General features: G+C 46.4%; 1 long non-coding RNA gene across 1 annotated transcript; it reads right to left on the bottom strand.

The window, feature by feature from the left end:
* Nucleotides 1–6,820: 6,820 nt before the first annotated feature.
* On the bottom strand, nt 6,821–9,307 carry LOC124029713. The gene is made up of 4 exons (XR_006837829.1): nt 9,151–9,307; nt 8,969–9,054; nt 8,789–8,893; nt 6,821–7,549 (listed from the first exon to the last, which is right to left on the bottom strand). It is a non-coding gene; the product is annotated as an uncharacterized LOC124029713 (long non-coding RNA).
* Nucleotides 9,308–17,696: the final 8,389 nt, after the last annotated feature.

Genomic DNA, 17,696 nt, shown 5'->3' with positions numbered 1-17,696 from the left:
TTCTTTCCCTCCTATCCCTCTCTCTCCCCCTCCCTCTCTCACTCTCTCGCTCTCTCTTCTCTATCGTTCCGTTCCTGCTCCCAGCTGTTTCCTATTCCCCTAATCATCATTTAGTCTTCCCACACCTGTTCCCGATCCTTTCCCTGATTAGAGTCCCTATTTATTCCTTTGTGTTCCGTTCCTGTCCCGTCGGTTCCTTGTTTAGTATTCACCATGCTGTGATTGCAAGTTTCGCCCTGTCCTGTCGTGTTTTTGCTGTGATTGTGTATCGCCCTGTCCTGTCGTGTTTTTTGCCTTCATCAGATGCTGCGTGTGAGCAGGTGTCTCTGTCTACTACGGCCTGCGCCTACCGGCGACCTGCAGTCTGTGGCCGCTTCTCCAGTTATTCCCCTCTACAGACTAGAGGATTTCTGTTATTCCCTGTTTGGACTTAAATAAACTCTGTTTCTGTTAAGTCGCTTTTGGGTCCTCTTTCACCCGCATGACAGAAGGAACCGACCAAGGAATGGACCCAGCGACTTCAGACGCTCGTTACACTGCCGTCGAGATCCAAGGAGCCATGCTCGGCAGACACGAGCAGGAATTGTCTGCTGCTCGCCATGCCGTGGAGAACCTGGCCGCTCAGGTTTCCGACCTCTCTGGACAGTTCCAGAGTCTCACGTCTCGTGCCACCTGTTACTTCCTGGCCTGCCGAGCCTCCAGAACCTAGGGTTAATAACCCACCTTGCTACTCCGGGCAGCCCACTGAGTGCCGCTCCTTTCTCACGCAGTGTGAGATTGTGTTCTCTCTCCAACCCAACACATACTCTAGAGAGAGCTCGGGTTGCTACGTCATTTCACTCCTTACTGGCCGGGCTCGAGAATGGGGCACAGCTATCTGGGAGGCAAGGGCTGATTGCTCTAACAAGTTCCAGAACTTTAAAGAGGAGATGATTCGGGTTTTTGACCGTTCAGTTTTTGGTAGGGAGGCTTCTAGGGCCCTGGCTTCCTTATGCCAAGGTGAACGGTCCATAACGGATTATTCTATTGAGTTTCTCACTCTTGCTGCCTCTAGTGAGTGGAGCAGCCGGCGCTGCTCGCTCGTTTTCTGGAGGGACTCCACGCAGTGGTTAAGGATGAGATTCTCTCCGGGAGTTCCTTCAGATGTGGACTCTTTGATTGCTCTCGCCATCCGCATAGAACGACGGGTAGATCTTCGTCACCGGGCTCGTGGAAGAGAGCTCGCATCAACGGTGTTTCCCTGCTCCGCATCGCAACCATCTCCCTCCTCTGGCTCAGAGTCTGAGCCCATGCAGCTGGGAGGGATTCGCATCTCGACTAAGGAGAGGGAACGGAGGATCACCAACCGCCTGTGCCTCTATTGCGGAGTTGCTGGACATTTTGTTAATTCATGTCCAGTAAAAGCCAGAGCTCATCTGTAAGCGGAGGGCTACAGGTGAGCGCAACTCTCAAGTCTCTCCATCAAAATCCTGTACTACTTTGTCGGTCCATCTACGCTGGACCGGTTCGGGTGCTACATGTAGTGCCTGATAGACTCTGGGGCTGAGGGTTGTTTCATGGACGAAGCATGGGTTCGGAACATGACATTCCTTTCAGAGAGTTAGATAAGCCTACGCCCATGTTCGCCTTAGATGGTAGTCATCTTCCCAGTATCAGATTTGAGACACTACCTTTAACCCTCACAGTATCTGGTAACCACAGTGAGACTATTTCTTTTTTGATTTTTCGTTCACCGTTTACACCTGTTGTTTTGGGTCATCCCTGGCTAGTATGTCATAATCCTTCTATTAATTGGTCTAGTAATTCTATCCTATCCTGGAACGTTTCTTGTCATGTGAAGTGTTTAATGTCTGCCATCCCTCCCGTTTCTTCTGTCCCTACTTCTCCAGGAGGAACCTGGCGATTTGACAGGAGTGCCGGAGGAATATCATGATCTGCGCACGGTCTTCAGTCGGTCCCGAGCCAACTCCCTTCCTCCTCACCGGTCGTATGATTGTAGTATTGATCTCCTTCCGGGGACCCTCCTCCTCGAGGTAGACTATACTCTCTGTCGGCTCCCGAACGTAAGGCTCTCGAGGATTATTTGTCTGTGTCTCTTGACGCCGGTACCATAGTGCCTTCTTCTTCTCCGGCCGGGGCGGGTTCTTTTTTGTTAAGAAGAAGGACGGTACTCTGCGCCCTGCGTGGATTATCGAGGGCTGAATGACATAACGGTTAAGAATCGTTATCCGCTTCCCCCTTATGTCATCAGCCTTCGAGATTCTGCAGGGAGCCAGGTGCTTTACTAAGTTGGACCTTCGTAACGCTTACCATCTCGTGCGCATCAGAGAGGGGGACGAGTGGAAAACGGCGTTTAACACTCCGTTAGGGCATTTTGAGTACCGGGTTCTGCCGTTCGGTCTCGCCAATGCGCCAGCTGTTTTTCAGGCATTAGTTAATGATGTTCTGAGAGACATGCTGAACATTTTTGTTTTTGTCTATCTTGACGATATCCTGATTTTTTCTCTGTCACACGAGATTCATGTTCAGCACGTTCGACGTGTTCTACAGCGCCTTTTAGAGAATTGTCTCTACGTAAAGGCTGAGAAGTGCTCTTTTCATGTCTCCTCCGTTACTTTTCTCGGTTCCGTTATTTCCGCTGAAGGCATTCAGATGGATTCCGCTAAGGTCCAAGCTGTCAGTGATTGGCCCGTTCCAAGGTCACGTGTCGAGTTGCAGCGCTTTTCTAGGTTTCGCTAATTTCTATCGGCGTTTCATTCGTAATTTCGGTCAAGTTGCTGCCCCTCTCACAGCTCTTACTTCTGTCAAGACGTGTTTTAAGTGGTCCGGTTCCGCCCAGGGAGCTTTTGATCTTCTAAAAGAACGTTTTACGTCCGCTCCTATCCTCGTTACTCTGACGTCACTAGACAATTCATTGTCGAGGTTGACGCTTCAGAGGTAGGCGTGGGAGCCATTCTATCCCAGCGCTTCCAGTCTGACGATAAGGTTCATCCTTGCGCTTATTTTTCTCATCGCCTGTCGCCATCTGAGCGCAACTATGATGTGGGTAACCGTGAACTGCTCGCCATCCGCTTAGCCCTAGGCGAATGGCGACAGTGGTTGGAGGGGGCGACCGTTCCTTTTGTCGTTTGGACAGACCATAAGAACCTTGAGTACATCCGTTCTGCCAAACGACTTAATGCCCGTCAAGCTCGTTGGGCGTTGTTTTTCGCTCGTTTCGAGTTTGTGATTTCTTACCGTCCGGGTAGCAAGAACACCAAGCCTGATGCCTTATCCCGTCTGTTTAGTTCTTCTGTGGCTTCTACTGATCCCGAGGGGATTCTTCCTTATGGGCGTGTTGTCGGGTTAACAGTCTGGGGAATTGAAAGACAGGTTAAGCAAGCACTCACGCACACTGCGTCGCGCGCGCTTGTCCTAGTAACCTCCTTTTCGTTCCTGTTTCCACTCGTCTGGCTGTTCTTCAGTGGGCTCACTCTGCCAAGTTAGCTGGTCATCCCGGTGTTCGAGGCACTCTTGCGTCTATTCGCCAGCGCTTTGGTGGCCGACTCAGGAGCGTGACACGCGCCGTTTCGTGGCTGCTTGTTCGGACTGCGCGCAGACTAAGTCGGGTAACTCTCCTCCTGCCGGTCGTCTCAGATCGCTCCCCATTCCTTCTCGACCATGGTCTCACATTGCCTTAGACTTCATTACCGGTCTGCCTTTGTCTGCGGGGAAGACTGTGATTCTGACGGTTGTCGATAGGTTCTCTAAGGCGGCACATTTCATTCCCCTCGCTAAACTTCCTTCCGCTAAGGAGACGGCACAAATCATTATTGAGAATGTATTCAGAATTCATGGCCTCCCGTTAGACGCCGTTTCAGACAGAGGCCCGCAATTCACGTCACAGTTTTGGAGGAGTTCTGTCGTTTGATTGGTGCGTCCGTCAGTCTCTCTTCCGGGTTTCATCCCCAGTCTAACGGTCAAGCAGAGAGGGCCAATCAGACGATTGGTCGCATACTACGCAGCCTTTCTTTCAGAAACCCTGCGTCTTGGGCAGAACAGCTCCCCTGGGCAGAATACGCTCACCCGCTTCCTTCGTCTGCTACCGGGTTATCTCCGTTTTCAGAGTAGTCTGGGTTACCAGCCTCCTCTGTTCTCATCCCAGCTTGCCGAGTCCAGCGTTCCCTCCGCTCAAGCGTTTGTCCAACGTTGTGAGCGCACCTGGAGGAGGGTGAGGTCTGCACTTTGCCGTTACAGGGCACAGACGGTGAGAGCCGCCAATAAACGCAGGATTAAGAGTCCAAGGTATTGTTGCGGCCAGAGAGTGTGGCTTTCCACTCGCAACCTTCCTCTTACGACAGCTTCTCGTAAGTTGACTCCGCGGTTCATTGGTCCGTTCCGTGTCTCCCAGGTCGTCAATCCTGTCGCTGTGCGACTGCTTCTTCCGCGACATCTTCGTCGCGTCCATCCTGTCTTCCATGTCTCCTGTGTTAAGCCCTTTCTTCGCACCCCTGTTCGTCTTCCCTCCCCCTCCCGTCCTTGTCGAGGCGCACCTATTTACAAGGTACATAAGATCATGGACATGCGTTCTCGGGGACGGGGTCACCAATACTTAGTGGATTGGGAGGGTTACGGTCCTGAGGAGAGGAGTTGGGTTCCGTCTCGGGACGTGCTGGACCGTTCACTCATCGATGATTTCCTCCGTTGCCGCCAGGATTCCTCCTCGAGTGCGCCAGGAGGCGCTCGGTGAGTGGGGGTACTGTCATGTTTGTCATTTATTATCATGTCTTGTCCCTGTGCTCCCCATTCTATTCGTTTCCCTCTGCTGGTCTTATTTGGTTCTTTCCTCCTATCCCTCTCTCTCCCCTCCCTCTCTCACTCTCTCGCTCTCTCTTCTCTCTATCGTTCCGTTCCTGCTCCCAGCTGTTTCCTATTCCCCTAATCATCATTTAGTCTTCCCACACCTGTTCCCGATCCTTTCCCTGATTAGAGTCCCTATTTATTCCTTTGTGTTCCGTTCCTGTCCCGTCGGTTCCTTGTTTAGTATTCACCATGCTGTGATTGCGTTTCGCCCTGTCCTGTCGTGTTTTTGCTGTGATTGTGTATCGCCCTGTCCTGTCGTGTTTTTTGCCTTCATCAGATGCTGCGTGTGAGCAGGTGTCTCTGTCTACTACGGCCTGCGCCTACCCGAAGCGACCTGCAGTCTGTGGCCGCTTCTCCAGTTATTCCCCTCTACAGACTAGAGGATTTCTGTTATTCCCTGTTTGGACTTAAATAAACTCTGTTTCTGTTAAGTCGCTTTTGGGTCCTCTTTCACCCGCATGACACAACTATTAAAGACTACCAGAACCCACTGGATTCCTCAATTACATTGAATGAGTTACAGGACAAAATACAAACCCTCCAACCCAAAAAGGCCTGTGGTGTTGATGGTATCCTCAATGAAATGATCAAATATACAGACCACAAATTCCAATTGGCTATATTTAAACTCTTTAACATTATCCTTAGCTCTTGCATCTTCCCCAATATCTGGAACCAAGGACTGATCACCCCAATCCACAAAAGTGGAGATAAATTTGACCTCAATAACAACCGTGGGATATGCATCAACAGCAACCTTGGGAAAATCCTCTGCATTATCATTAATAGCAGACTTGTACATTTCCTCAGTGAAAACAATGTACTGAGCAAATGTCAAATGGGCTTTTTACCAAATTACCATACAACAGACCACATATTCACCCTGCGCTCCCTAATTGAAACAAACAAACCAAAACAAAGGCAAAGTCTTCTCATGCTTTGTTGATTTCAAAAAGCCTTTGACTCAATTTGGCATGAGGGTCTGCTATACAAATTGATGGAAAGTGTTGTTGGGAGAAAAACATACAATGTTATAAAATCCATGTACACAAACAACAAGTTTGCGGTTAAAATGGGCAAAAAACACACATTTATTTCCAGAGGGCCGTGGGGTGAGACATGCAGCTTAATTAAGCCCCACCCTCTTCAACACATTTCTTCCCAGAGGGCCGTGGGGTGAGACATGCAGCTTCATTAAGCCCCACCCTCTTCAACACACATTTCTTCCCAGAGGGCCATGGGGTGAGACATGCAGCTTCATTAAGCCCCACCCTCTTCAACATATATTTCAACAAATTGGCGTGGGTACTAGAATAGTCTGCAGCACCTGGCCTCACCCTACTAGAATCTGAAGTCAAATGTCTACTGTTTGCTGATGATCTGGTGCTTCTGTCTCCAACCAAGGAGGGCCTACAGCAGCACCTAGATCTGTCTCCAACCAAGGAGGGCCTACAGCAGCACCTAGATCTGTCTCCAACCAAGGAGGGCCTACAGCAGCACCTAGATCTGTCTCCAACCAAGGAGGGCCTACAGCAGCACCTAGATCTGTCTCCAACCAAGGAGGGCCTACAGCAGCACCTAGATCTGTCTCCAACCAAGGAGGGCCTACAGCAGCACCTAGATCTGTCTCCAACCAAGGAGGGCCTACAGCAGCACCTAGATCTGTCTCCAACCAAGGAGGGCCTACAGCAGCACCTAGATCTTCTGCACAGATTCTACCAGACCTGGACCCTGACAGTAAATCTCAGTAAGACCCATCCCTCTACCCCTGTACAGGCCCAGTCCCATCCCTCTACCCCTCTGTAAATGGCTCTAAAGCCTCCTCGCACCTCATTGGGGATTTCTCTGTTTTATTGTTAACAGATAATTCTCTTTTAAATGCTTTTCTAGGGCAGGGAAGGAAATTAGAACCCTATCACTAATATATGGGTTGCCTCATTTCACATCTGCATGTCATTAAACCATAGACTATTAACCATTGACCATAAAGAAGATAATTTTTTTACTATGGTTGTAGAAAGCATTATATTTTCATAACAGAATATCAGAAACAAAACATACTTGGAAAAGATGTGTTAAAAGATAAACAGCATGTATAATATACATATTAGTTTGTATGAAGTCCAAACAAGATGGAATACGTGGGGTATATTGGCTTTGTGCTATTATTACTCTAAGGGACACATCACAGCCAGAAGAGGACTGGCCACCCCTCATAGCCTGGTTCCTCTCTAGGTTTCTTCCTAGGTTTTGGCCTTTCTAGGGAGTTTTTCCTCCCGTGCTTCTACACCTGCATTGCTAGCTGTTTGGGGTTTTAGGCTGGGTTTCTGTATTTTGAGAACAGTTTGAGGTATCAGCTGACGTAAGAAGGGCTTTATAAATACATTTGATTTTGATTTTGATTTGATCTTACAACTTGAGACGTGCATACAATGCAAATATTATTATGGGAGATGTTTATGAATTCAAGTTGTGGGATTCTTTCATAAGTTAGGATTCAGGAGTCACTATGAGTTTTTCCAACTACAGTATAGAAGGTCAGTGGTGGAGAATCTCATGCTGTGTCCATTTGATCCTTAAAAAGGTCCAATTCCAGAATATTGGGTAGCTTTCTCCTCAGTCCAATTCCAGAATATTGGGTAACTTTCTGCTCAGTCCAATTTCAGAATATTAGGTAACTTTCTGCTCAGTTCAGGGTCCTGTATATCTGTAAGAATTGAGAAACACATATTAGTGGAGAAAATAAACAAGAGGTTTATGACCCTGTCTCCAAATCATTAAAAAAGCCTTTTCACAGGATATTGTCATCAATTAACTTTGTTTATTTTCAAGACCCTTCAATTCTAGACGGGGTGAAAAATGATGGTTACTTAGGTGCCCTTCAGCGTTCATCCCATTTGGGGCCTTCACATGAATGTCTAGAGACAGATATCTTTATGGCTATGAGCCTATGAATGATGGTTACTTAGGTGCCCTTCAGCGTTCATCCCATTTGGGGCCTTCACATGAATGTCTAGAGACAGATATCTTTATGGCTATGAGCCTATGAATGATGGTTACTTAGGTGCCCTTCAGCGTTCATCCCATTTGGGGCCTTCACATGAATGTCTAGAGACAGATATCTTTATGGCTATGAGCCTATGAATGATGGTTACTTAGGTGCCCTTCAGCGTTCATCCCATTTGGGGCCTTCACATGAATGTCTAGAGACAGATATCTTTATGGCTATGAGCCTATGAATGATGGTTACTTAGGTGCCTTTCAGCGTTCATCCCATTTGGGGCCTTCACATGAATGTCTAGAGACAGATATCTTTATGGCTATGAGCCTATGAATGATGGTTACTTAGGTGCCCTTCAGCGTTCATCCCATTTGGGGCCTTCACATGAATGTCTAGAGACAGATATCTTTATGGCTATGAGCCTATGAATGATGGTTACTTAGGTGCCTTTCAGCGTTCATCCCATTTGGGGCCTTCACATGAATGTCTAGAGACAGATATCTTTATGGCTATGAGCCTATGAATGATGGTTACTTAGGTGCCTTTCAGCGTTCATCCCATTTGGGGCCTTCACATGAATGTCTAGAGACAGATATCTTTATGGCTATGAGCCTATGAATGATGGTTACTTAGGTGCCTTTCAGCGTTCATCCCATTTGGGGCCTTCACATGAATGTCTAGAGACAGATATCTTTATGGCTATGAGCCTATGAATGATGGGAGTCGCAAATAAAGTGGTCAGGGTACTTAACCTTTGACCTCAAGGTCCTGGGTTAACTTCCTAGTCCTAGTGTGTACTTGTGTACCACTGTGTGCTATCAATGCATGGCACTTTTCCACATTCATTATGTCCTGCAACCTCTATAGTATTGAGGAGAAATAGGAGAAGGGAGAAAGAAAGACGAAGACATGTTAAAGAAAGTTTTGGTCAATAAGTAGATGTACCTGTGTATGTTCTGCAGTGCTCGGTTTCATTCACAGTAATCGATGGAGTTGGTGAGCAGCCAATCCGAGGAGTAGCACTGGGCATGGGGAGCCAATCGCTAAAGCCTGAATAGGGGTCGGTAAAAGGTCATTAGAACATGATAAGCTGCAGAATGGAAGTGTTATAAGAACATTCTGTACCTTATTCCCAAGATCCTTCTCCTCCACATTCTTCTTCTCTCCTAGAATTACATACAAACTATAGTCCTCATGGCCGGTGGTGTTACCTTAAAAGATGACAGACATCAACGATGTTGGTGAGGAGAACCACAAAGTGAGACCACACTAACACTTGAACTAACATATCTGGTTAAGTGGCTTACTGAAATAGGTGTAATCGAAGGTGGCGGTGTAGTCATAGTCTGGTGTTTGTGTAGAATAGTCATCATATTCCTCCTCATAGTCCTCTTTGTTTGCTGTGGAAAAAGGGAAGAGAAAGAAATGCTATGACCAAAAACCTAGTCAGCCCTGAAACTAAAAGCCATCTATATCATACCTCATATCCCATCATGTCTTTCACTGAACGACACTCCAAGTCATTGTGCTCCTCAACATCTCCTATTACAAATCTATCAGATACACCCAACATGAGGACTACGCAGTGTGTTATTTGCAAGAAAACAAAAGCCATTGTTCCATTAAATGTGGATTCTGGGTTTGGAGAGCCCCACCTCATTTGTTTGGTATGCCTCAGGGGAGAAATAAACCTTATCTTCCCTGCCCGGGACCAACAGAGACTTCTCCTATGAGTTATGGAGGAGAGACACACAGAGACATCTCCTATGAGTTATGGAGGAGAGACACACAGAAACATCTCCTATGAGTTATGGGGTAGAGACACACAGAGACATCTCCTATGAGTTATGGAGGAGAGACACACAGAGACTTCTCCTATGAGTTATGGGGTAGAGACACACAGAGACATCTCCTATGAGTTATGGGGTAGAGACACACAGAGACATCTCCTATGAGTTATGGAGGAGAGACACACAGAGACATCTCCTATGAGTTATGGGGTAGAGACACACAGAGACATCTCCTATGAGTTATGGAGGAGAGACACACAGAGACTTCTCCTATGAGTTATGGGGTAGAGACACACAGAGACATATCCTATGAGTTATGGAGGAGAGACACACAGAGACATCTCCTATGAGTTATGGAGCAGAGACACACAGAGACTTCTCCTATGAGTTATGGAGCAGAGACACACAGAGACTTCTCATATGAGTTATGGGGTAGAGACACACAGAGACTTATCCTATGAGGTATGGAGCAGAGACACACATAGACTTCTCCTATGAGGTATTGAGCAGAGACACACAGAGACTTCTCCTATGAGGTATTGAGCAGAGACACACAGAGACTTCTCCTATGAGTTATGGAGCAGAGACACACAGAGACTTCTCCTATGAGTTATGGAGCAGAGACACACAGAGACTTCTCCTATGAGTTATGGAGCAGAGACACACAGAGACTTCTCCTATGAGTTATGGAGCAGAGACACACAGAGACTTCTCCTATGAGGTATGGAGCAGAGACACACAGAGACATCTCCTATGAGTTATGGAGCAGAGACACACAGAGACTTCTCCTATGAGGTATTGAGCAGAGACACACAGAGACTTCTCCTATGAGGTATGGAGCAGAGACACACAGAGACTTCTCTTATGAGTTATGGAGGAGAGACACACAGAGACATCTCCTATGAGTTATGGAGGAGAGACACACAGAGACTTCTCCTATGAGGTATGGAGCAGAGACACACATAGACTTCTCCTATGAGGTATTGAGCAGAGACACACAGAGACGTCTCCTATGAGGTATGGAGCAGAGACACACATAGACTTCTCCTATGAGGTATTGAGCAGAGACACACAGAGACTTCTCCTATGAGGTATGGAGCAGAGACACACATAGACTTCTCCTATGAGGTATGGAGCAGAGACACACATAGACTTCTCCTATGAGTTATGGAGGAGAGACACACAGAGACATCTCCTATGAGTTATGGAGGAGAGACACACAGAGACCTCTCCTATGAGTTATGGGGTAGAGACACACAGAGACATCTCCTATGAGTTATGGGGTAGAGACACACAGAGACATATCCTATGAGTTATGGGGTAGAGACACACAGAGACATCTCCTATGAGTTATGGAGGAGAGACACACAGAGACATCTCCTATGAGTTATGGAGCAGAGACACACAGAGACATCTATGAGTTATGGAGGAGAGACACACAGAGACTTCTCCTATGAGTTATGGAGGAGAGACACACAGAGACTTCTCATATGAGTTATGGGGTAGAGACACACAGAGACTTATCCTATGAGGTATGGAGCAGAGACACACATAGACTTCTCCTATGAGGTATTGAGCAGAGACACACAGAGACTTCTCATATGAGTTATGGGGTAGAGACACACAGAGACTTATCCTATGAGGTATGGAGCAGAGACACACAGAGACTTCTCATAAGAGTTATGGGGTAGAGACACACAGAGACATCTCCTATGAGGTATGGAGCAGAGACACACAGAGACTTCTCTTATGAGTTATGGAGCAGAGACACACAGAGACTTCTCCTATGAGGTATGGAGCAGAGACACACAGAGACTTCTCATATGAGTTATGGGGTAGAGACACACAGAGACATCTCCTATGAGGTATGGAGCAGAGACACACAGAGACTTATCCTATGAGGTATGGAGCAGAGACACACAGAGACTTCTCATATGAGTTATGGAGCAGAGACACACAGAGACTTCTCATATGAGTTATGGAGCAGAGACACACAGAGACTTATCCTATGAGTTATGGAGCAGAGACACACAGAGACTTATCCTATGAGGTATGGAGCAGAGACACACATAGACTTCTCCTATGAGGTATTGAGCAGAGACACACAGAGACTTCTCCTATGAGGTATGGAGCAGAGACACACAGAGACTTCTCCTATGAGTTATGGAGCAGAGACACACAGAGACTTCTATGAGTTATGGAGCAGAGGCAAATAGAGACTTCTCCTATGAGGTATGGAGCAGAGACACACAGAGACTTCTATGAGTTATGGAGCAGAGACAAATAGAGACTTCTCCTATGAGGTATGGAGCAGAGACACACAGAGACTTCTCATATGAGTTATGGAGCAGAGACAAATAGAGACTTCTCCTATGAGGTATGGAGCAGAGACACACAGAGACTTCTTCTCTATGAGGTATGGAGCAGAGACACACAGAAACTTCTCATATGAGTTATGGAGCAGAGACACACAGAGACTTCTCCTATGAGTTATGGAGCAGAGACACACAGAGACTTCTATGAGTTATGGAGCAGAGACAAATAGAGACTTCTCCTATGAGGTATGGAGCAGAGACACACAGAGACTTCTTCTCCTATGAGGTATGGAGCAGAGACACACAGAAACTTCTCATATGAGTTATGGAGCAGAGACACACAGAGACTTCTCCTATGAGGTATTGAGCAGAGACACACAGAGACGTCTCCTATGAGGTATGGAGCAGAGACACACATAGACTTCTCCTATGAGGTATTGAGCAGAGACACACAGAGACTTCTCCTATGAGGTATGGAGCAGAGACACACATAGACTTCTCCTATGAGGTATGGAGCAGAGACACACAGAGACTTCTCCTATGAGTTATGGAGGAGAGACACACAGAGACATCTCCTATGAGTTATGGAGGAGAGATACACAGAGACCTCTCCTATGAGTTATGGGGTAGAGACACACAGAGACATCTCCTATGAGTTATGGGGTAGAGACACACAGAGACATATCCTATGAGTTATGGGGTAGAGACACACAGAGACATCTCCTATGAGTTATGGAGGAGAGACACACAGAGACATCTCCTATGAGTTATGGAGCAGAGACACACAGAGACTTCTCCTATGAGTTATGGAGGAGAGACACACAGACATCTCCTATGAGTTATGGAGGAGAGACACACAGAGACATCTCCTATGAGTTATGGAGCAGAGACACACAGAGACATCTATGAGTTATGGAGGAGAGACACACAGAGACTTCTCCTATGAGTTATGGAGGAGAGACACACAGAGACTTCTCATATGAGTTATGGGGTAGAGACACACAGAGACTTATCCTATGAGGTATGGAGCAGAGACACACATAGACTTCTCCTATGAGGTATTGAGCAGAGACACACAGAGACTTCTCATATGAGTTATGGGGTAGAGACACACAGAGACTTATCCTATGAGGTATGGAGCAGAGACACACAGAGACTTCTCATAAGAGTTATGGGGTAGAGACACACAGAGACATCTCCTATGAGGTATGGAGCAGAGACACACAGAGACTTCTCTTATGAGTTATGGAGCAGAGACACACAGAGACTTCTCCTATGAGGTATGGAGCAGAGACACACAGAGACTTCTCATATGAGTTATGGGGTAGAGACACACAGAGACATCTCCTATGAGGTATGGAGCAGAGACACACAGAGACTTATCCTATGAGGTATGGAGCAGAGACACACAGAGACTTCTCATATGAGTTATGGAGCAGAGACACACAGAGACTTCTCATATGAGTTATGGAGCAGAGACACACAGAGACTTATCCTATGAGTTATGGAGCAGAGACACACAGAGACTTATCCTATGAGGTATGGAGCAGAGACACACATAGACTTCTCCTATGAGGTATTGAGCAGAGACACACAGAGACTTCTCCTATGAGGTATGGAGCAGAGACACACAGAGACTTCTCCTATGAGTTATGGAGCAGAGACACACAGAGACTTCTATGAGTTATGGAGCAGAGGCAAATAGAGACTTCTCCTATGAGGTATGGAGCAGAGACACACAGAGACTTCTATGAGTTATGGAGCAGAGACAAATAGAGACTTCTCCTATGAGGTATGGAGCAGAGACACACAGAGACTTCTATGAGTTATGGAGCAGAGACAAATAGAGACTTCTCCTATGAGGTATGGAGCAGAGACACACAGAGACTTCTCATATGAGTTATGGAGCAGAGACAAATAGAGACTTCTCCTATGAGGTATGGAGCAGAGACACACAGAGACTTCTTCTCCTATGAGGTATGGAGCAGAGACACACAGAAACTTCTCATATGAGTTATGGAGCAGAGACACACAGAGACTTCTCCTATGAGTTATGGAGCAGAGACACACAGAGACTTCTATGAGTTATGGAGCAGAGACAAATAGAGACTTCTCCTATGAGGTATGGAGCAGAGACACACAGAGACTTCTTCTCCTATGAGGTATGGAGCAGAGACACACAGAAACTTCTCATATGAGTTATGGAGCAGAGACACACAGAGACTTCTCCTATGAGGTATTGAGCAGAGACACACAGAGACGTCTCCTATGAGGTATGGAGCAGAGACACACATAGACTTCTCCTATGAGGTATTGAGCAGAGACACACAGAGACTTCTCCTATGAGGTATGGAGCAGAGACACACATAGACTTCTCCTATGAGGTATGGAGCAGAGACACACAGAGACTTCTCCTATGAGTTATGGAGGAGAGACACACAGAGACATCTCCTATGAGTTATGGAGGAGAGATACACAGAGACCTCTCCTATGAGTTATGGGGTAGAGACACACAGAGACATCTCCTATGAGTTATGGGGTAGAGACACACAGAGACATATCCTATGAGTTATGGGGTAGAGACACACAGAGACATCTCCTATGAGTTATGGAGGAGAGACACACAGAGACATCTCCTATGAGTTATGGAGCAGAGACACACAGAGACTTCTCCTATGAGTTATGGAGGAGAGACACACAGACATCTCCTATGAGTTATGGAGGAGAGACACACAGAGACATCTCCTATGAGTTATGGAGCAGAGACACACAGAGACATCTATGAGTTATGGAGGAGAGACACACAGAGACTTCTCCTATGAGTTATGGAGGAGAGACACACAGAGACTTCTCATATGAGTTATGGGGTAGAGACACACAGAGACTTATCCTATGAGGTATGGAGCAGAGACACACATAGACTTCTCCTATGAGGTATTGAGCAGAGACACACAGAGACTTCTCATATGAGTTATGGGGTAGAGACACACAGAGACTTATCCTATGAGGTATGGAGCAGAGACACACAGAGACTTCTCATAAGAGTTATGGGGTAGAGACACACAGAGACATCTCCTATGAGGTATGGAGCAGAGACACACAGAGACTTCTCTTATGAGTTATGGAGCAGAGACACACAGAGACTTCTCCTATGAGGTATGGAGCAGAGACACACAGAGACTTCTCATATGAGTTATGGGGTAGAGACACACAGAGACATCTCCTATGAGGTATGGAGCAGAGACACACAGAGACTTATCCTATGAGGTATGGAGCAGAGACACACAGAGACTTCTCATATGAGTTATGGAGCAGAGACACACAGAGACTTCTCATATGAGTTATGGAGCAGAGACACACAGAGACTTATCCTATGAGTTATGGAGCAGAGACACACAGAGACTTATCCTATGAGGTATGGAGCAGAGACACACATAGACTTCTCCTATGAGGTATTGAGCAGAGACACACAGAGACTTCTCCTATGAGGTATGGAGCAGAGACACACAGAGACTTCTCCTATGAGTTATGGAGCAGAGACACACAGAGACTTCTATGAGTTATGGAGCAGAGGCAAATAGAGACTTCTCCTATGAGGTATGGAGCAGAGACACACAGAGACTTCTATGAGTTATGGAGCAGAGACAAATAGAGACTTCTCCTATGAGGTATGGAGCAGAGACACACAGAGACTTCTCATATGAGTTATGGAGCAGAGACAAATAGAGACTTCTCCTATGAGGTATGGAGCAGAGACACACAGAGACTTCTTCTCCTATGAGGTATGGAGCAGAGACACACAGAAACTTCTCATATGAGTTATGGAGCAGAGACACACAGAGACTTCTCCTATGAGTTATGGAGCAGAGACACACAGAGACTTCTATGAGTTATGGAGCAGAGACAAATAGAGACTTCTCCTATGAGGTATGGAGCAGAGACACACAGAGACTTCTTCTCCTATGAGGTATGGAGCAGAGACACACAGAAACTTCTCATATGAGTTATGGAGCAGAGACACACAGAGACTTCTCCTATGAGTTATGGAGCAGAGACACACAGAGACTTCTATGAGTTATGGAGCAGAGACAAATAGAGACTTCTCCTATGAGGTATGGAGCAGAGACACACAGAAACTTCTCATATGAGTTATGGAGCAGAGACAAATAGAGACTTCTCCTATGAGGTATGGAGCAGAGACACACAGAAACTTCTCATATGAGTTATGGAGCAGAGACACACAGAAACTTCTCCTATGAGTTATGGAGCAAAGACAAACAGAGGAGAACAATGGAACCGTATGGAGGCAGGAGGGAGGTCTGGCCCCCAGGGGGATACATCATGGAGCTGGTCTGGCCCCCAGGGGGATACATCATGGAGCTGGCAGCAGGACAATACACAGAGTATCTGGAACTCCATCCATCAGACTCTATACCAGTAGAGGACAGCCAAGAGTAAACTACAGAGCAGTGAACTACAGTGGGACACGATGCAGAGCGGACTGGTGTGAAACAATGAGCATCAGGTTTCCCTGGTGGAATCTCATCAGCTAGCGAAACGAACCGTCGCATGTCTTGTGAAATGCTTGGTTGAGCAAGGCCACATGTGAATGACCGTATTAACTTTTGGATACGTTCTAAAGACAGCGCTTTCCTGTCATTTGATTTAGGGCCACATATTTAGCTTGTGATATATCAAACAATTTCTCAATAATTGCAGAGGAATAAAATGCTCATGGAGAGTTGGTTGACAAACATGCTCAAGAAATGAGAAGTTGACCGCACTGTATGGCTTTACAACCGTCTTATTCAACCATATGGCCTGTATGATAGACTAACCTTCATGAAAAAAGCTTGAATGAACATAAAAGAGTAAATGTCTGCCCTTCAGAGCTAATTATCCAGTGGTGGGTCAAGTGGGGACAGTCCTGATGGGGAATTGAAGGGGAGAAAGGTGGATATGGCTGCTGCTACTGTTACCAATGCCAGACATACACAATATGGACGTAGCAAAGAGGGGGGGTTAGCTGAAAGTTGGGGATGGGAACTCTCACAAAGTCATATGTGAGGGGGAATTCCTGACCTCTCTCTCTCTTGATCACAGGTCTCAATCACAATGGTAGGAAGGAACCTTAGTGGGATAAAGTAATAATCTTACAATGATTGGACTTTCCAAGTGAGTAACATAAAGGAAACCAGCTCTTTCCAGAAATCTGACAGCCTCTACACAAAAACAAAATGGACGTTCCAGCGATCTAATAATAATGAGCTTCTAATCCAGTCACCATGTCTCAGGGGAAAGTCCAATAGATTCCTCCAGTGTCCTGCAAGTATGGATCCATTCCATTGATTCCGCTCCAGCCATTACCAAGAGCCCATCTTCCCCAATTAAGTTGCCACCAACCTCCTTTGATACATTTACTATTAAACCGTTTTTGCATAATAATAATAACTCAATGCTTTGTCTCTGTGGGTAAGTTGGTTTTGACTCATCCCAGGAACCTGATCATCATATATATAGAGATTATTTTTCTCCCCAATTTCATGGTATCCAATTGGTAGTTACAGTCTTGTCTCATCGCTGCAACTCCCGTACGGACTCGGGAGAGGTAAAGGTCGAGAGCCACGTGTCCTCTGAAACACAACCAAGCCACATTGCTTCTTGACACAATGCCCACTTAACCTGGAAGCCAGCCGCACCAACATGTCGGAGGAAACACCGTACACCGTGTCACCGGCCAAACCCTCC

This window comes from Oncorhynchus gorbuscha, unplaced genomic scaffold (genome assembly GCF_021184085.1).
Source record: "Oncorhynchus gorbuscha isolate QuinsamMale2020 ecotype Even-year unplaced genomic scaffold, OgorEven_v1.0 Un_scaffold_7384, whole genome shotgun sequence".
NCBI classification, from domain to species: Eukaryota; Metazoa; Chordata; class Actinopteri; order Salmoniformes; family Salmonidae; genus Oncorhynchus; species Oncorhynchus gorbuscha.
This window is presented reverse-complemented; position numbering and strand designations above follow the sequence as displayed.